Here is a 20,865-nt window from a genome sequence, read left to right as displayed (position 1 = left end):
AAAAGAGGAAGAAATATAAAAGGAGCTCTTCAAACTCCCTGTTACAATTTCTTTTTCATCATACTCACAAAAACTTGGGGATTTGGGGGGCTGGTTTCATTTGCTTATTTCTGGGTGGAATTACTCCCATATTAAAAAAATTATATAAATATACCTGCCTTGCAAAAAAACAATACACATACTACAATCAAGTTAATATCTGGACTATTGAAAAGAAGAAGAAACAAACATAAAAGCTCTTCAAACTACCTGTTACAATATTTTTCATCATACTCACAAAAACATGAAAGAATTGAGTGTATTTAGTCAGCAGCAATGGGCTTTATCCCACCCTCAGTGTACTTACTGGTGAAAAGAAAGATAGGAATGCAAAACAGCATTAGAAAATGGTTTTTTGCTCATGAAGAGAGCCTTTCAGTCATATAAAATTAGGAAACATTGAGATTTCTCTGTATTTAAATTAAAATCATTAAATGCTAGCTATAACAAAACTGGTTTATACTCATTTCATTTATTAGTAAAAGAAACAAAATGGAAGAACTTCAAGCTAGAATTGAAGCCTAGAGAATCAATGTTTGCCAAACCTAACGTGACCATAGAAAACAGTTCCTATATTGCATTTACTAAATATTACCTTCATCCCCTAATACAGATGCGGTACTGACAGATCCACTGATGGAATTAATACTGAGGGCTTTGGAGTGATGTAGAAAAAAGAAAAAAAAGAGTCAGCTATTCAAAGTCTAGTTCTAATCAAAGTCTGGGGGGAAAAAAAGCCAAAAAAAAAAAGCAACATTTCTGTATTTTTACCCCACTGACAGACCAAGAAAGGCTCCAGAACAGAGGCTGCAGCTTGCAGGCACTGCTGCCTTCAGTGCTGACACCAGTCTCAGATGTTACCATCTTCCCACCTCCCTCCCAACCTTTTTTCAGGCCTGCTTGCACAGCACATCACCTGTCAGATATGCCAGGACAGCTGAGGAGGTGACACAGAAGTGGAAACAAGTAGTCAGTGATGATAGAGGAAATATTTTCAATGAATACTGCTGCCAAGAAAATGATACCTAAAACATCACCTCCCAAGTTTAAATCTGAGCTTCACAGAACTCAGGCTTCAGCATCTCTCTGAGGCAACAGAACATGCAATCAATTCAGCTTCCATAGATGAAGCTCCATCTTTCTATCTAACTTAAAATTGAGTGTACAAACAGCTATTTTATTTAACTGCTAAACCTGAAGGAAATATTTAAAGATTCCTGGGAATCTTTAAATAATAATAATTGAAATAATAATAATTCTTCCTCGAAACAGAGATTATTTCACAACGATAAAACTAATGTTTTGCATAAAACTGAGCATCCCCCCCCCCATTTTTCTCCAGACTATGCACATGTAAATAACTGCATTCAGCAAAAGGGAAAAAGAAAAAAAAAAATCCATCATTTTTCAGGTGAGGGATGTCCTTGTATCTACTTAGAGAAGGTGACAGCTACTCCTTGGCATGTCACTGCTACATGGTCACCCCAGATGTGCAGTTCCAAGAACATTCAATTGAGCAGATGATTCCTGGGAATCTTTAAATAATAATAATTGAAATAATAATAATTCTTCCTCGAAACAGAGATTATTTCACAACGATAAAACTAATGTTTTGCATAAAACTGAGCACCCCCCCCCATTTTTCTCCAGACTATGCACATGTAAATAATTGCATTCAGCAAAAGGGAAAAAGAAAAAAAAAAATCCATCATTTTTCAGGTGAGGGATGTCCTTGTATCTACTTAGAGAAGGTGACAGCTACTCCTTGGCATGTCACTGCTACATGGTCACCCCAGGTGTGCAGTTCCAAGAACATTCAACTGAGCAGATGCCACTTTCCAGCAGCCTGTGTTCCAACAAACAGAACCTTTCTATATTTTTATGTTTTTACCAAAGTGTTCCATAAATAATTTGTATATAACCCTGGTTTCACATAAGCATTCTCTTCTTTTAGACTTGCTGGGGACTCAATGTGACACCAATGAACAGACCTCCAGAAAACAATTAAAATTCAGAGACAGCTTGAGATATTGATGCCAACTTTGAGGAGGCAGAATCTGCAGTAAGAACATTTTCCATTTGAATTGGACACTAGAATTGAGCAGAAGGAACCACATGAATGGAAACCCAAATATACCATCTTGAACATGAAGGAAAAGCAATGATTAAACCACCTGGAAGGGGAAAGAGGGCAACAAAGCACTACTGCCTTCAGTGATACCATGACCAGAAACAAAACCTTTCCATTAGAAGAATACATGATGAAAACTGGCATTTTATTCAGGAAACAACCTTACTCCCCATTATGGAGATAAATCCCCAGATAGCTCCAAAATTATCTGGGGAAGGAGAACCAATGAGGTACACAAAGACCCAGCAACAAAGTTATCTCCAAAAGAACAAGGAAGATGTAAATCCAGCAGTACAGCAGGGTCACCCCATTTAAGAGGCACTGATGGAACAACTGGTTCTGCAATCTCTTTATTTCCACAAACTGGGGAAATCTCTTCTGTAGGTAATCAACCACCCCTCAGCTTAGCCTGCAAAGGTGTCAGTAAGCAGATGAACCAGCTGCAATATTTGAAAGGTAACTCCTACCAGAAAAACACTCAGCTGCTGCTTAAAGGGAACTTTACTGCCCCACCAGCAGCCTCCTGCTCCCTTTTCCTCTGCCCACTCATCCCACAGACCACCAGCTCTTTGTCTCCTCAAGACAGTGCCTCCTGTGCCCTGGGCTGCAATAAACACTGCAAGATGCACATCTCCAGCACAGAAGCTCCTCTGACTTCCAATTTCAGTGCTCAAACTGAAAGGCTTGAAATAAACAAGGTCATTTTTTTTTTAATAAGGAATCCACTTGTTAGCCCAGTTCCATCTGAAAGATTCACCCTCTCTTCAACCATTTATGCCAGAAGAATCCAGAGCTTAGAGTATTCTGTTACCATCCTACAGCCCATCTTGATTTTTATTATTACAGAAAGAGCCACGGATGACAGATCCTTTTCAGTCACATGAGGCCTCTGAAGGTCTTTTTACACTGCAGAGCCTTTTTGAAAATGCTCTGTAATATCATAAAGCAGGGAAACAACTGTCCTCTGGATGGAAAGGAGCAAAAGGGGGGGAAGAGAACTGGGTTAGAGCCACGTGAGCATGCAGACAAAGCAGTCACTAATGAAGATATGGCTGAGTGGTAGCAGTCCCTCTGCTCAGCAGAGTTTCTCAGGACCAGCATGAGCTTTTGGGAACTTGGGTAGCCTTCTCCATGGCTCTGCCCCATTGGCATTGATTATGTATGATTAATGGTTTAAAGGAATAAAAAGAGAAAGGTCAACTTCTGAGTTCAAACCAGAGCAGCTACATGGGGAGTAATTAAGATACTTGTGTAAGCATGATTAATAAGCACAAACTGGCACTCTGTGCTGTAAACAAGATGCAACCAGATGGTTAGGACGAAAAGGATTTTTTCCTAAAAAGCAATTTTTCAATGCCTTGAAAGTTGGCTTCTTTCCCCCCCTTCTAAGCCTTACACAACTCATTATCTACACCTCCTAAAAGGAAGAAAGAAATAGTAACCCCTTCAACGTTCCCCCCTTCCCCCCTTTTTTTCCTAGGGATAACTCCAGTTTGCATGTAAATGGATTCCACTCATCTTTGTTTAACGTTGCCTTTTATGTTGGGTTTCATGAATTGCTAAGCCTGACAAGGTTCACTGGGAGTCTTTTAACTCCCACCCACAAGTTCTCCCTGGCTGCCATGTGACTGGCAGTACAGAGGGATCAGGGATGGCATTTATGGGGAAAGTGGGAAGACAGGTGTCAGAACGGTCCAGCAGGCAAACCCAAGGAACACTAATCAGCTCTGGTGTTCTTTTACAATCCATATCTAATTCACAAGTTTCATTCTTTCTGAAAAACAATTACTAGGTTTTGAAGTTCATTGTGCATTTACTCAACTGTCTCTTCACATTAACGTAAGTGGGAACAAGGGGAAAGGAAAAAAAAAAAAAATACTCAGGGAAGGGACATCAAAAGATCTTAGAGAGGATGAAGGCTTTATTTTAAAGTAATGTAATTACAGATGAGTATAATGTTTTACAATAAATTTAAATGCAGAATTACATCCTTATGCTCCAGGAAAAGATTGGTTGGCTGTCTCTCCAGCTGAAACTCTGGTACATATAAAATGATTTCACCGAGAGAAGAAAAACAAACAAAAAAACCTCATTGCAACATCAAAGGAATGGATAGCAAGGCAACAGGGGGAACAACAGATCCACCACTGCTTGGGAAGAATTTACCATCAGAGGGCTTGTATCTGGGAAACAATCATCAAAAATCACAAAAGGAGTATTTTGCATATTTCAAATTTCTCTCGGGGCAATATATTTATTCTCCAGAGGTAAAATTCCAGCTCATTCACATTTAAAAAAAAAATAAAAATACACACACCACCCAACCCAAACTCTACCTTCCCTACTGACAAATCCTCTTAAAGTTTGACTCCCTAATCTGGTAAAGCCTCAGCTAATCTTCCCTGGTTGTAGCATTACTGACTCCAATATTGGAAAATTTGCTTTTGTGTTCCATAATATTAAGAGACATCTTAAACTCCACCATATTTTCTGATCCAGTTGGGATGCCTTACGTGCTTCATTTTCTCCATCACAAGCAGCTACAGGCAAACAGCATCTGGTTTGCACGTCATCTTTTTCCTCCAAATAAACAAATATTATTTTAAGGACTTCAGACAGGGAATAAACACTTGCTAAGTGAAATTAAAAAGGTCAGGCCCTCACTGTGCAACCATTTCACTGTCCAGCAGCAGTGTTTGATCTTTCTGCAACTTAAATCTAGAAATCTTTGGTCTGTGAGGAAGCCACCTATTCAAATATCTTTGTTACAAACCCCATGCAATGCTCCAGTGTTAAGTGATTCAGAAATCTTTTTAACAGCTGAATTGTGATTCCAGCAAAAGGACAGGCACCATCCAGAGCTACAAGAGGATCTGTAATTCCTATCCATTAACCACAGCAATACAAAAAGTTCCATAAGAGTCAATTTTGGCACCTGAAAAAGCAACGTGGTCTGTAAACTGCTTCCCCTTTTCAACTAAAAATAATTTTCCAACAAGTCTGTTCATCTTGATTTTTACCACCTCCCTCTAAATAACTCTCTCTGGACAAGGAGCTACCATGAAATTGTGCAGCAGAGTCAATATATAGATTGCCAGCATAATTCAGCTTTGTAGGTGTAAGAAGGAGACCTGTGCTAAGTTAGGGATGACCCCTGATGGGCTGAGCACTGCTGGGGACACCTCTCTGGTCCCAGACAGCCACAGCTTAGAAAGGGCCCCAATTTAAAACCATCTAATTGTGCTGCCAGGTTTGGCAGTGAAATGATTCAAGCAACTCATCTCCAGATAATCCTGGCCTCACACAATTTTCAAAATCACTTTGCAAAAGCAATAAAAACTACTATTGATTGTGTTTGGAACTATTGTTAAGGTCTCAGGAGCCCAAACTACTCCATTGGAAAAAAAAAAAAACCCAAAAACCCTCACGTGAAATGTGCTTCCATTAATATTAGGGTTATTAGTTTATATGGGAGGAGTCAGCCCAGGGCTCCATCCCACAATCCATCATTCTCATCCTAGGTTTCTGGTTTCTTTGCTGTCAATAGTAGCAAAAAACCCCTTAGTACACAGACCAATCAGAAGAGATGTTACTCACACATACCAAAGGAAAGCTGGATAAATAATTATGTGCTACATATTGAGAGCTTCAGCTGCTAGTGATTTTCTTCTCCCCAGACTTTGATTACAGATCAAGAACAAGTGCATGTATTTGACACTAATTGGTAATTTTTCTGGTTTGGTTTTAAACCCACATAGCATGCTGACCATTTATATATTCCACACAGAGCTTGGAGTTTTAAAAACTGAAAGCTAAGACAAAAGAGAACAAGACTGTGGTCAGTGCTCTTTCAGCTAAAAGGTTCTGAAGTGGCACTGAAATGCAAAGCTGGATGAAAAGGGAATAAATACATTCCTTCAAAATGCAAAGAAACATGAATAGATTTTTATCACACCCAGAAAAATTCACACCCATGTCCCAGTATAAGACAGCAGTAAATCTAAACTTCAGCCTAGGAAAGTTTAGAAGGTTCCCCTTTCAAGAGAACTTTGGAAAAGCTTTAAACTGTCCTAGCTTAACTAATCCAAGAAGATACAGTGAGAAAAACAGAATTACATGCACAGGAATTAAGAAATTGCCTCTGCAACAGACTGAGCAACCCAGCTCACACACTGCACATCTCCCCCCATGGTACCCCAGATCTAAGGGAGACAACTCTTATCTTGTTTTACATTTCTTTCTTCCCCTAGCACAAAAAACCCCAGTGTCCACATTACTTTCATGGATCAAGCCTCATATTAATCATGTTTTTAAAAAGTCAGGCTCGCACCACTACTTTTTAAGTATCTTCTGCAAGACCACCCTCCCATCAGTGGTGAAACTCCACATGAGAGGGATTTCTGTTTACTGTGTATTTCTGTTCACTTGTGGTGTCTGGCAAGACATTCCCAACAACACCTTGTGATTTCTCAAGAGCTTAAAAGGAGAAAAATTCCCAGTTAAACACAGAAACCATCACAAACCAAAAGCCAGTGTGACTGCACTGGTGAGCAGGGAGTTTCTGTGTAGCTCCTCTTTCAGCCTACAATGCCTGGACAAACACACCAGAATTTTCCCAGAGTGCAGAACAAATACCAGGTCTCTGCAGTCTGTTTTATCTTTCTCTGCCAGTCTTACCCTGGCAGCATCTCCACTTGGAGTTAATTGTGAGTGACTTCAGACATCAGGACAGTGCTGTTCCAGACATCAACAAAACTGAGACCTGACAGGTAGACTACAAACAGTGACAATCACCAAGCAGCAACTAGGTTAGCATCTTTCTTCATTTCTTTTTTGGGAGGCCCTCCAGGCATAGAAACCAGTGCAGGGACTACAATGAGATGTGCAGAGCTCCCATAGGGTCAGACTACCCTGGGTTTTCAAAGAAGATCCCACCAGGCTGCAAAGATGTCACTGGGTGATATCAGTAACATTGATAATCACCAACAATTTTGCCAGTAGCAACCTTTAATCATCTGTATCTCGGGGTTTTGAAGTGATAGATTTCAAAAATGTCAAAACTCCCAGTGAAACGTGGTACTAAAATGAGTAGTCTGTTTGCTTTCCCTATTGATAGACCAGGCTTCAGCCTGTCAAAGTGCTTTTAGTTGGAAAAGAAAAAGTACAAAGTTGTTTTGACAACTACAAAAAGATTTATCAGTTACATGTACCTGCTGAAGTACCTAGATTCTCAAAGTGAAAATGTGTCTCTGCAAGGCTCTCAATACTCAAAGTTGTCAAGTGAATATTAACATATTGATGTTGCAAACAAGATAAAATTTTAAGCACAATAGCATACAGCATATTTCCAGGAGCTCCAGTGTGGTATTTAACAACAACAAATTAATTTTCTACACCTGCTTTGCTTTTAGTTGATACTGAGCTTTAATTTTTTGTGTGCTTTATTTCATCCATGGTATAATGTGGATGTATTCCTCATTAAAACCATTTGTGTGTCATTTCCCTGGGATGTACACAGCACCAAACACATGCACACACAGAGAATAATTCACATTCATCTTGTCTCTCTCTCTCTCTCTCTCTCTTGTGAGTTAACATTGGGCAGAACAAGCACAGCAAAACCAAACTCCTGAATGAGATTATCCTGATTAGATTCCAGCTTCCCACCATCAGAATACCACTATTAGGACAAAAGGGCTTTATTGCACCTCTTCTACATCTTCTCCAAGTCAGAAGAGAGAGTGGCATTTGTTAAATTGGGAGATGGCAGCTAAGAAAGCAGCAAAACCCTTTCACATACTTCTGTTCAAATTTACCATTAAAATAAAAACCTTGAATAACTAAGGCATGCAGCTTTATGTTTTCATTTTTAAATTAAAGCAGTCCTACTGGGACCCTCCTGAAAAGTTCTAAATGCCTGCAAAATGTTTTACATCTGCTTTAAGAAGCTCTGATAGAAACAGACTTCTGCTACAAGCATTCAGCATTCATAATAAAAATAGCAGAGGGGGGCAGTAAACAAACTCAACTTATAGTTTGGACTTCCCGTTCCTAAAACACATCCTAGAAGTGGTTGTGTTACTTTGTGAAACATGGATTCAGCTGAACAGTTATAAACTCTATCAGCTAAATATTTGGGGCTGTATTAGAGGTCAGTTCACCCATTACACCAGATACAATTGGAAAATACTTTGTTGAAAACTTTCATATTTAAACACGGTCCCTTTCTTTGCTCAGTGGAATAAATATTCATTAATCAGTCCCTGAGAATGTCTTGACTGTACATAAAAATTATCAAGCACTGCTCCATATAAACAGGTCTGATTTTCAGAAACAGGATCCCTAAAAAAACACCAAAAATTTTAGCCCACTTTTTTTTTCCCTTGTATTGGCTACAAAGAGCACTGAGCTTCAGTCCCAGTTTTGCTCTCCATACCAACTCAATATGGCTGATAATTAGAACCTCTTCAACTGAATTATACACTGAAGCATAAAAAAACTACTGCAGGTTCTCTCCCTTCACTGTCCCATCTAAAACTTGAAAGAAAGGCTCTGATCTAATGAATTCTGAACTCCTGGCAGCTCAATAGGAGGCTCATTCTTTTTTCTTCACCTTGATTAGTAACTAAAATTGAACTCTGTTCCAACAGCAAAAAAATAGAGACTCAGCCTTAAAATAAGACCATTTTTTCTAGAATAAATTAGTAATTAATATAAGCCCTCACACAACCATATGATTCTGCTATTATTTTGTTCAAGTTTATTGTATAATGAAAGAGACAGGTTGGTATGGATTTATCATAAAGAGACTCTAGTGCTTTACAAAGCTTAAATTACTCAGTTCTAAAAGACAAACTACATACCTTTAAACATCAAAGGGTAGGAGTAGCTCTATTTAGATAATAACAATACAGAATCAGTTTTCTTAGCTGATACCTTGATGCCTCAAAGACATTTACTACTCACAATTACAGAAGTTTTATTCAAAATTTACACAGAGCTTTTCTCTCCCTCAACCTCAGCAGAAAGGATATTTCTTCATCCCATTAACGACCTCTCTAGAAAATGGAAACACTGCATGAATCCCATCTGGCTTCTCTAGACACAAACCTTAAGAGAGCATCACACCACAAAAAACCCCACAAAACCGAAATTTCTAATTCTCAGGAGTTGATGGAAACCACCTCTTTTTCAGGGTCAAAGAAACAGCAGTGCTCTACCTGGCCAAAACAAATCACGGGTGAGTAACACGTGAAGCAAAAATGAGAACATTACCTCCTTCAGCAGCAGAACAGCCACAGACTTCTGCTCTGAGACCTCTTCTTTTTCAGGCTGAAAGCATCACGAGATCTTCCCAAGAGCAGGACTTACTCAGGCATTTAACTTCCAAAGTTTTTTTTCCTGAATTCTCCAAGTTCTTCAGCCTCATGTGAAAGTGCTAAGCTACAGAGCCAGCAAACTCTGCTCTTTCCCCCAAGCCAACTTAGGTAGAAATGAGAAGCTTGGGCCCACGTGTGAACTCGTTAATAAAGCTCCAGGTGAAGCTGTGGAAGATTGCAAAACTGAAACACCTGGAACAGAAAAATCTTTTACCCTTTGAGTTGTTTCAGCTGAGGCAGAGGGTGGGGTTGGACTCCTTGTCTGCTGCTAAAAAGCAAGGCTTAATGAAAATGAGCTGCAGGTGTTCGTTTTCTCTAGATCAGAGTTTGTACTGAAAGGCAGAAGACAAACAGCTCAAAAAGATGTCACTTCCCTTTCACATCCAGCTTTGCTTTCCTCCTGTACTAGGGCAGCTTTTAGGGGAGCTGGCTGAAATGCCATATTAGGCTAATCGTGTCCCCACAAAATAAAGAAGTATATGGAAACTCTGCCAAAAGGGCTTAAGTTTCACTGCCTTTTCCTACAGAGACAATGACAGCAAAAGCCCTGGCTTTGCGGACAGGAGGATAAAGGAAAAAGAAAAAAAGAGCAAGTGTACTTTCCACTTAGATGAATGGAAAAACCTAACTGAGAGCTCTTAGATCTGCACATTGAGCAGCAGTAGCCTGGTGTCCATGGAAGAGCAGCTCTTCTTTTTGCAGCTCAAGCTCCCTCTGACACCCCCAGGCTTCACTCTGCCCATTTTCAAGCCAATTCTCTCTCCAGTGTGGCACGGGGTCATTCATGCCACAGCCCCTCTGGAACCCCTCTGGCCAAAGCTGGAGACCTTGGGGAGGGATCCAAGTAGTCACCTCCATTCACTGCTTTGGGCAGGAACCAACTCACCAGTTCCAGACTTAGTTGGGGAGATGATAAAACCCATGTGCTGGGCCTCAGTCTCCATAGGTAACAACCTAGAAAATCCATGCTTTGTTTCCTCATAAAGAAAAAAAGGAAAAGCCTCAGAGAAGTGCAGTACACTTAGTTCCAAAGAATTAGTACAAGAGGTGTCAGGGCTCCCAAAGGTCTTGGCAGAAGCAGCAATCTGTGCAGAGAGGTAAGATGCTGCTCTTGGAGGACATGAGGCTCCTGCTAATGCTGCTGGAAATCATTTCTAAATATTGTTTGGACAAATTCTCAATTCACCTTGTGAAGACATCTCATGTTGCCTTCTGCAACTCCAAACAGCCTCCCATTCCCTATCTAAATCCTTCTTATCCAGTGACAAACAAAGAAATTATGAGGTACCTATCCAGCTGAGAATAAGGACAAAAGAAATGCCTCTCTCTTCAGGACTTTTAGATCAGCTGTAGATCCTTTTCTATCAGCATCTCTCCTTAGGGAAACAGCTGCTGTTCATGCTGTCTCAAACAAAGCCAGATAAAGTCACAATTACCAAAGGACTAACACAGAGATTTCTGAAAAGTGACTGAAAGATACAACATTTAAATCTTTCTAGCTTGGAAAAAACCCAAGGCAGTAGCTCCTTTTCAAATGCAGGCATTTTTATACCACTGAGAGTCTGGAAAAGCAGCAGGCACCTCTTATGAATCTTTGTTTGCTGAGAAGTGTTTTGAAAGCTACAAGTTTGTTGAGAGCTAGAAGTGAAACTGAGAATGCTAAAATGTAAATTTTCTTAAGGCTGCTTCTTCTTAGGATATGGTTTGGAAGACAAGGCTTAGGTGATGGCTTAATACATAAAGCCACTGGAAAAGCAATATGAGAGGAAATCAAGATTTCATCATCAAGAGAAGTGTGGTATGGCTTGGAATTTAATGCCAGTTTTTTCTCTGCTACAAAGAAATTTGGAAACTGGCATCTTTTTCTCTTAAAAAAAAAAAAGTGGAATTTTAGTCACCCATTTGCACATTGTGAATAGAACAGTGAAGTTCAGTATGACAGAACCTATACACAATGAATTGCATTAAGCTATTAATTAGCAGTTTCTGAAGCTATAACTGAGATACACTGAACCTATGACACTATTAGGAACAATTTTAACCTCTGTGGAAACCCCAATTTCTTTCTTTCTTTCCCTAGCAATGCAAACCAAGGATTGGTGGGACTGCACCCATAACAAACTATTGGGAGAACATTTTCATTCTTCAATAAAGAGGAGGATTTTCCTTGTTCTTTTTGACTAGATGATCACATCTGGTGAATGGGTGTTCACAAGTCTAAGACCCCACAAACTGGGATTGATGACAGCAAACTGGAAAGCCAGAGCAGCAAAGGGAACATGGCAAGATTGGTGAGCAAATCATCTTCTTGAGGCCTGCCAGAAGGAATTGGTAACATGGTTATTGAAGCCCATGCAAGACCAAGCTGAATCCAGTAAAACACCCAGCAAAATGGCCAAGGAAGCATTTTACAGGCTCCATTCAGTGCTGCTATGGCTGCAGCCTGTCAGATAAAATCTCACCTCTTCTCTATCTTCTTTTCAGTGCTGTGTCCTGAGCAGCTGGCATTTGACAGTGATGGCAGTGCTTGCTCTTAGCCAACTATTTCAAAATCACTTCCCCCCTCTTGATGAAGGAGATGGTCATTTGCTCCCATTTCCCTGGAGGAAGGGGCATATTTAAATTCAAGGCAGCATAAATAATCAAGGAAGGGAATGGGAAGAGCACTGACCACTCAATTCCATGCACAGACATTCCCACAATTCTCTGAAGTGATCCACAGTGTGTTACCTGGTATTCTTATTAATGCCAACCTTCACAAGCACTTGGGGCCTCCCTGTCCTTACTGAATTTTTCTGAATTTTATTATTTTATTTTTTTTTAATAATGGCCTTCTTACTTTTTATCTCTTGATACTTACTGGGACAATATTCCTCATTTATCCCCTTGCTCTTTCACTGAGTCAACTTCACAGGCACCCTGACAGCTGCATTATGCATGGCACTGCTGTCAGTCTCAGAGATACAAATGTCTTTCTCCAACAGCCAACAACCTCAAGGCATTTAGCATCCAACTTCTACAGTGATAAGCAGTAGTACCATACCTCTACCTCCCAAACACCCCTTTAGCAACGACTATCTTCCTTTTTTCCTTTTTTTTTTTTTTTTTTTCTTTCTTGCAAGCTTTCAGACTGGCAGTCCTGCCTGAATTTTGCTTTAAAGAAGGTGGTCAGCCTAAAAATCAGCATCCCCTCCATCTTGCTTTTCTACCCCTTTGCAAAAGGATGATGCCTTATTCCAAGTAACCTTCATCTGAAGACACAACTCAGCCCCTTTTTCTAAATATTCCCAGGAAAGCTGAATTTATGAACACACTGCCAGCCTAAGCAATCGGACTTGGCAGTTCATGCACAGGTGGATTAAAAAGAAAGGGCAGGGAATGGGTCAGCTGCAGAGGAAAAGCTGGTCACTTCATTTATTTACCTAATCTGCTTGGCTATTGCTGGCCAAGTTTGCTCTTGGAACAATGAGAAAGGCCAATTAATTTATCAATCTGTACTCCTCTCTGCCATAACATATTTTCCCCTTGCCAACAAAAAACGTGTCCATTATCAACCAGGTCCCTGTCCTCCCAGGCAGCTCGTGCAGCTGTATAATTACACTTCTTCCCTTGACAACTTGCATGATTGTTTTCCTAACAGTATATTACTTCGTTAGTACTTTCCAATATACGTTATTTTTAAACTGTCACTTTTGCCCAACTCATCCCAATTCTCACTCGTCTGTTTATCATAACAATCATTAATAACTGTCACTCCACGCCATCAATTTAACCAACTCCCTCCCTCATTAGCATCTCCTAGCATTTGTTCCATAGAAAGGCTGATTATTTTCTACAACAGGCCAAGCCAATTACTTTAGTGAAATGGAATCACATTAATCAAAACTTAACAAGGTGGCAAATTTAAAGATATCAGATTGCAAAAGACAGCATAACTAATATGTCAATGTCAGAGGTACTATGTAGGTATGCAGCAGCTGTACTAAATATATCTCCTCACCAGAGCCACAGGAATTTTGACATTTCATATGATCTGACAACTACCAAAGTGATATTAGAAGGCTGGAGGCTGGGCTGAGCTGCTCCCCGTGACTTCTGGAGATTCTGGCAAGGGCAGCAAAAAGAAAGGCAAAGAAGGAGGAGAGGAAGGAATGGTGAGCAGACACCTCCCCAGCCCCTGCTAGGTGGCACTTTCTCCTGTCTCTCTATGCCAGGGCATTTTCTTTTCCACTTTAAATGGTGAAGCTCATCAATAACACCCTGACAGCTCCATCAGAACCAGCTACAGACGTTCTAGAAACGTGCACCAAGCCAGAGTGTGCAAATCTGCTGACACAGCAAATCCCTGTCAGTTTTTGCCTTTTGGTCTCCATTGCAGAGGGGCTGCAACAATCTTCCCACAGTGCCTTCACCCTTTTAAAGGCAAGCTCAAACTTTTAATTTTTTCCTCTATTACTTCTTCAGAAGCTTTTCAGTTAAGGCAAAGAGCCTGCATCCCAAATCTTCACCAAATCCTGGTGCATGTTACTAAACATACTGGGGTTACCCAGCAGCAGAGGGTAGGCACTCATCATTAGTCCTTACCAGTCTGGACAGGAAATTACAGATTTATTAAATATATCTGAATGCTCTTTGGTTTTCTGTCCAGATAGTAGCAAATGCTCCTGGCTCATTTAAACAAGCAAAAATACCCCACGTTTCTTTAAAAGTGGAGCAAAATATCCCTGGGCTTACAACTTCTGGTGTATAATATTATTATTAGGTTTTGTTACATCATACAGTTCAAGAAATTGCAGTGATTAATTTTTTACAACTTAAATAGCTATTTGGTTCAGTTGCCAGGTTGAGCATGATAAATGTATTTGATAAAAAAGAACAAAGAGAAGGGCCAGTTCTTATAAACCTACAACATTAGTCAAAGTATTAACCCATTCCTCTCGGATTGGTGGCATTTTAGTGTTCATCACCATCAGGTTGGGCTCACTTCAACATGTGTTCTATTGGACACTCAGATTTGGACAACTCTATGAGCATACAAAGAATTTGTCCATTTTCATTAACTTTTAAACTGCCAGAACTTTTAAAAGGCAGTGCTAAGCCATCAGCAAAGGTCAAGTCAGAGGAAAGCAAGACTAAAACTGGACCTCAAAGGATCAAAGCTCACCTCATCCAGCCCATCCTTGTAGATGCAATCAGGTTCGTGCAGTTTGCAACAAAAAAGTAAAAATAAAACTAAAAAAAACCCAAACAGACCTCCTGAGAAGTTCCATTTTTTTGCCCATTTCCACGTTTAAATGTATTTATTGTGAGAAAATGTCTCTCTGTATCCAGCCTATATTCCTCCTAACAGTATGAGTTAATTATTTCTTCTTTTGGTAAATATGCAGAATAGTTACATATTAAGAAAAAGCAGCAGCAGTCATTTTTCACATATACTCCTCCTTCCCAATATGTCAACCCATCTAAACTTTCATTTTTTCCCCATTTCATTTATAAGAATCAAGAATGCCATTTTGATTTTTAAGATATTACAGTAATACAGATACTAAAGGAATTAGGATTTTTGCCAAAATGTTAAATTAACTCGCTGACACACTTAGCCTGCTTAGGAATACTCATCCCTTATGATATAACTGGTATTTATTGGTTCATTCTTTTTAATTAAATTCAAATGAAACCATAATATATACTACATCTTTACCTGAGAAGTGTCATAACCTAAGATTTAATTGTAATGTGAATAATATACCAAGCAACACGTTAAGATTACTACAACTATTCTAAATAAAAAATTTTTTTTAAAAAGTAAAACAAACAAAAAAGTACACACACACACACAAAAAAAAAAAACCCAACCAAACAAAAACCCAGCAACAAGATTTATTACATTTAAGAGCACAAATGTGAGCGTCAGGAAGGGCAGAGAGCTTTGAGGGGCAGTTTGCTGGTCCAATTAAAACTCCTTCTCTGCAAATGATGAGACATTCTTCTCTTTTAATTGGTGTTTTTATGTTTGTAGGAAAGTGAAGAAGCTCAATAAAAACCAGAAACTAAAAGGCTATCTCGTTACACACTTGAGAAGAGAAACAGATCTGCTCCAGCTCTCATTCTGGATTTTCTTTATCCAAGGCAACCTAGACAAATAGCATCCTCTCAAATTATTTCTAATTATTATTTACCCACCATCCAAGTGCAACTGAGGGCTGCACTTAACACTGGAAGCTACCAACACCCAATATTTAGGAAAGAAAGAGTAGTAGTAAGTTTTGTAGGTGGTCAAACTCTCCAAAAAAATGGGATTTGCTAAAATGCAGTGTACTCTGCCTGAGGCAGCAGCCACGAGTCTAGAAGAGAAGGAGCTGATGAGTTGAAGAAGGATTTTCAAAAGCTCATCTGAAAATCTGTTCTGCCTCAGTAATTGTGGTGCTGCCAGCAAGTCCCAGCCCCTGAACGAGGTGTGGGGCAGCAGGAATTCCAACAGCAAATCCAAGTGCCTGTATTTTCCTGCAGTGATTTAATTCAAGGGCTTTAGCAACAAGAATTAAGCCTTTTTACCACCAGAATAAATAAATTCCCCTTCAGTTGTTTCTACAGTCATTTCTACCCAAGTTTTGCTTAAGAGACCACTGCATTTTCCTCCCAGCAGCAGAGAGCACCCTGGTACTGACAAGAAGTGTGTTGCCCTCTTTTCTCCACCATTCCATGCACAACATTTTTTTTTAAATCTTACTGTAAGGTTAGAAATGCATGCTGAAATGACAGCCTACATTAAAATAACTGATACATGTCTCAAATTATTATCACTGGGCTACTGCCACTGAACTGCATTTTATTAATTTTGCTATTGCTTAGAGGACACCCTCCAAAGCAACACATTTGTATATTTTTCCCTCTTGGCTATCTTATTATTTCATATTAATTAATATCCAAAGATGACAACTTGAGCTAGCCTTTGTAATGGTTCCCACTTGATATGAATAAATTATGCACAACAACAGAGCTGCCTCTGCTCACGACCATTCAAGACAGAATATGTTCTGATGTAAAATAATTTAGAATTGACCTGCTAAGTGTAAAAGGAAATAACCAAGTTCTCCACCACAGATTATCCAAACAGCTCTGTTGCCATCCCTTCCTGTGTGCCAGTTACTTAGAAGTGCAGCACTACCACACACTTGTCTCTTTCAAACCTAACCCTCTGTACAGGGGTGTCTTTGAACAGCTTCCAGGGAAGATGTGATGTACATATTAAATGAGCAGCACAGCACCTGACAGAAAATTACATTTCTGGATTCTGCACGATCCCATTCTTTTAAGATAGGTGCAACAAAATTTAGCTCCTGCCTTTTCCCCGTGTGCTAAGATTAATCCCACAGGAGGTCGGGGTTGTTGGTTTGGGTTTTTTTTGTGTTTTTTTTTTTATTTCCTCCTCTGCCTATCTTTCATCTTCACCCCGGACTAAGCAGATGGATGTGAATTCAAAGTTTTCTGATCTTTAGCACAAGTTATGGAGGGTTATCTTTGGCTGTATATCTTGCTGCTGGCAGCACTCCCTTGGTGATGAAGGATTAACCACCACAGCTGTCTCTTCCCAGAATGATGCAGTGCAGTGCTCCTCAACACGACAGCATCACTTAATCTTCATGTCCGCTCTTCCAGCGCAGCCGCGCAGGACAAAGCCAATCAACATCAGATGCCACCAAGATGGACCTACTGCTTGGCCCTGGAGTCTTTCACCCTCACACACCTATTAATCAACATCATCCAGCCCAATCCCAGCGTTCACTTCTTTCAAACCACACTTGAACTAAGCCAGGTTTTGTATTAATGGGCTGAGAGATACAGAAATCCAGCCCCAGATAAAAGATGCCCGTGCGGAGCCAGAGAGCAAATTCGAACCGAGTTTTGAACCTCCTTACTTCAAAAAAAAAATATATATAGAATATGTTCGTTGTGTTTTAAAGCATAACTACCTGAATTTCTATTTTTTTTCCATATTGAAACTGGCTAATAAGAAAAACTGCCTGCCTCCAAAGTCTGGAGACTGCAACATCTTGAGCTTGATGTTTTTATTAGCGACTGTGCTCTCCCCGAAACACGGGAGGCAAGCAGCTAAAAGTTCCTCAGTCTCAGACAAACATTTATTATCTTGCATATTATCTTGCCAAGATTTATCTTCTCTGCTTCAACCAACTGTATGCAGGCTGCTTAGTATTTTTCCCCTCTTTCTATCTACTCCCCCCCAGTTCCAGAGCAATTACAGATGCTTCCTCTATTGCCCCCCCTCATTTTAAAGGCAGCAAGTTCTCAACAGCAAATGCAATAAAACCGTAAATTATAGCTCGAGTTTACTGAGTTTACTAAACAAATGCAACCTAGTTAAATTTAGAAAAATCTTCACTTTTGCTTACATTTGCAATTTTACTGCTGAACTACTGGTATTTCTTACTTATGCAACATTAAAATGTATAAGAAATCCTCTTGTGTGCTATATGCTGCAACTACTCTTGATTTATAATACCCAATTTAGGAAAAAAACCCACAACTAAACCTGATTTAAATCACAGATTACTCTGTAAAACACAGGCAAGGAACTATTCCAAATCCTAAATGTAATTTAAACATATTTATATTTTACAGTGATATATTCCCCCCCATTCCTTGTCTTACTCCTGTAAACTTTCTGTAATTATATAAGCAATTTCCCCGAGGTCACCACATTGATCACAGTTATATATTGCTCCAGTATTACAACACCCAACTCCCAATAAAATATTGCTGGACATCACTACATAATTTCACACAAAGAACCACAAAACTGAAGTCCAAGAGTGCTGAATCTGGCGACGGGGTGTTTTCAACAGATTATTCATTTCCCCCTTTCTCCACCATTAACTGATTTCTGCTGAAATATCACCAAAATCGTGGGGTTGCTTCAGCAAGAAATCTCTAAGAGGACAGAGCAAGGGGGGGAGAGGATCTGAAGCAGTTTAAAAGGGAGGACAATGCAGCTGACTCCTTTAGATCCTTCCTTTCCTTCATTGCAACATTATCAGTCACCCCAGAAAGTGTCCCAGCAGTACAATTCCCTGCAAGGGCTCACAGAAGAGAAACCCCCCAGGAGTGCAGCTCAATTTTTAGTGTTTCTGGTTCTCCCACACTTCAGGAGAGGCTCTCAGTGCACTCTGCAAAGAGATGTTCTTTAGGAGCAGTGGATGCTGGCACGTTGCACAGCTGAGCTGACACACCAGGCACCCAATGCAAGGCTCCCCTTTGGGGAGTTGCTTATAGAAAAAAGAAAAGGAAATGAAGAACTGAAGAGAAAGAGAAGGATATTTCAGAGCACTGTGCAGAAGCTGTGGTAACAAAAGGCTGAGGAGGAGCCATTCCCTCCCTGTGCTATCCAAACCCAGCAAACTCCAAGTAGGAGCTTTGATGCTCATCTCCAGGAGGTTGGAACAGGTTTGGTTGCATTCAGAGATGAGCAACACACACTTCCCAGCTCCAATTTCAAATTTCTACACCACCATCACCTGGCAGAGCTGCCAGCAGTTCCTGTCACCCTGCTGCAACCAGAGCCTTGGAGACAAAGGGCACAAAATTAAGGCTCAACCTGTGCAAAAAGCCCCTGTGGAGACTGAGTGGATCTCTCAGGAGGGTCCTGCAGGTCCTGCTGAGGGTCAGTTTGAGCTGTTACCACTTTTGTGGAGATCATGACATTCAGCTGAAAAAAAAGAGGAAAGGCCTGGTTCCTACATCCCTGTCCTGCAAGGCAGGCATGGGCAAGGTTGTGTCTCTCATTCTGGGAAGCAAATAAGCCTGGCAGATTCCTCTTCCCCAAAAGGAAAAGAGAAAACTGTATTCCAAAAAAAGGAACAAAGATGACAAACATGCATGAGGTGCAAGCTAAGCAGCTTGGAGCTTCCTTCTGGTCACCAACTCTAATGCCAAACTGCAAACACTGGTGGCAGCAAGAGAGTCAGATCCAAGCTTCAAATAAGGTTGGATCCCCACAGATCTCCAATGTATTTCAGAACACTCCCTTTTCAGACAAGTTCTATGTTCCTGGGAAAGTGCCATGCTAACACAGCATCCCACAGAACTTCCAGCTCCAAAGACTCCAAAGGCTGTCCAAGGGTCAGTGCTAGAGCTGGGAGTTTCAGGAGGCAGCAAGGTTCTCCAGAAGACTTCATGCAGTCTCTGCTTTCAGCTCAGATGTTGATCTTGTCTCCAGTACCTGCACAGGCAGCATGGTAGCTGGAGAATAAACCAGTAATATCCCACTGACTGGCACACCATGGAGGAGCTCTGACCAGAAAACATTGATCTCTGTCTTTCAGGTCACAGTTGACCTTCTGCTGGAGATTTTACAAAAGAAACTGGAGAACCTGCTAGTGAAGCACTGAAAATTTCAGCAGCAGGTGAGGATTTTCAAGTGCAGCTTCTGAAGAGCTGCTGATCTTTTTCTCCAGACTCCTCCTGAAAGCTGCTGTTGGCTCCCACAAAGCTCCTGAACAGCAAACTGACAGAACTCCCCAGGTTTCAAACCCAACAGTCCCAAACTAAGTTTTGGCAGACTTAGTTCTCTCTAAACAGGCGAGTTCCACTTTTACAAACCCTCGAAACTTTTCTCCTTGGTGTAAATCCCATCCCCAATGCTTTGCACACCTCTCACTGCCAGCAAAGATAGAAATACAGGAACAGCAGCAACAAGGGTTGGACCAGATGATCCCTGAGGTCCCTTCTATGATCCTATGGACTCAGTAGCTTTCTAGGATTGTCTCTCAACACCAAAGTAAATGCACTTTAAATACTGAATACAAGTGCCTGCAGCCAGCCAGCTTTGCAGCTCCAGATCTCTGGGTATATCAAGTATATTAAATTTTTCAAGGCAACCAACATTCATGAGCATAGTATCATGTTTTTCAGATATTCTTCCATGATGAATGTGATCATTTGAAGCTCTGAAGTCAAGCAGTTGTTTACACGCAACCACCCATTGAACCACAAACAGGCCTTTGGGAAAGGGAAATAGAACAGGAAGAGAAGGACCTTAGGAATGGACTGAAGTAGACTGAGGTATCATAAAATAATCATTAAAAAAAAAAGACCAAAAGCCAAAAAAATGCAAAGGTTTGACAAAACTATCCAGGGAATAAGGAAATAGGCTTTTTTATTTTTTCATTTTTTGAGCAAAAAAAAATTATTTGACTCATATCATTTGCCTGTTAACTTTATCAACAAAGAGCCACTGGCTACAAGTGCACAGTTAAACTAAGTGTACTTGAAAACAAGAGTTTTCTGAGCATTTTTAGG

At 40.3% G+C, this 20,865-nt stretch overlaps 1 protein-coding gene and 1 long non-coding RNA gene across 3 annotated transcripts in view; one reads left to right on the top strand and one right to left on the bottom strand.

Moving 5' to 3' along the window:
- LRMDA (leucine rich melanocyte differentiation associated) overlaps positions 1-20,865 on the bottom strand; it is a 597,778-nt gene that overhangs the window by 447,373 nt on the left and 129,540 nt on the right. The gene's annotated exons all lie outside the window — the stretch shown is intronic.
- On the top strand, positions 13,288-16,546 carry LOC139798137 (uncharacterized). The gene is made up of 2 exons (XR_011726744.1): positions 13,288-13,971; positions 15,569-16,546. It is a non-coding gene; the product is annotated as an uncharacterized lncRNA (long non-coding RNA).

Source organism: Heliangelus exortis, chromosome 7 (genome assembly GCF_036169615.1).
Source record: "Heliangelus exortis chromosome 7, bHelExo1.hap1, whole genome shotgun sequence".
In the NCBI taxonomy this organism is placed as follows: domain Eukaryota; kingdom Metazoa; phylum Chordata; class Aves; order Apodiformes; family Trochilidae; genus Heliangelus; species Heliangelus exortis.
The sequence above is the reverse complement of the archived record's forward strand: the minus strand, read 5'-3'. Positions and strand labels throughout refer to the sequence as shown.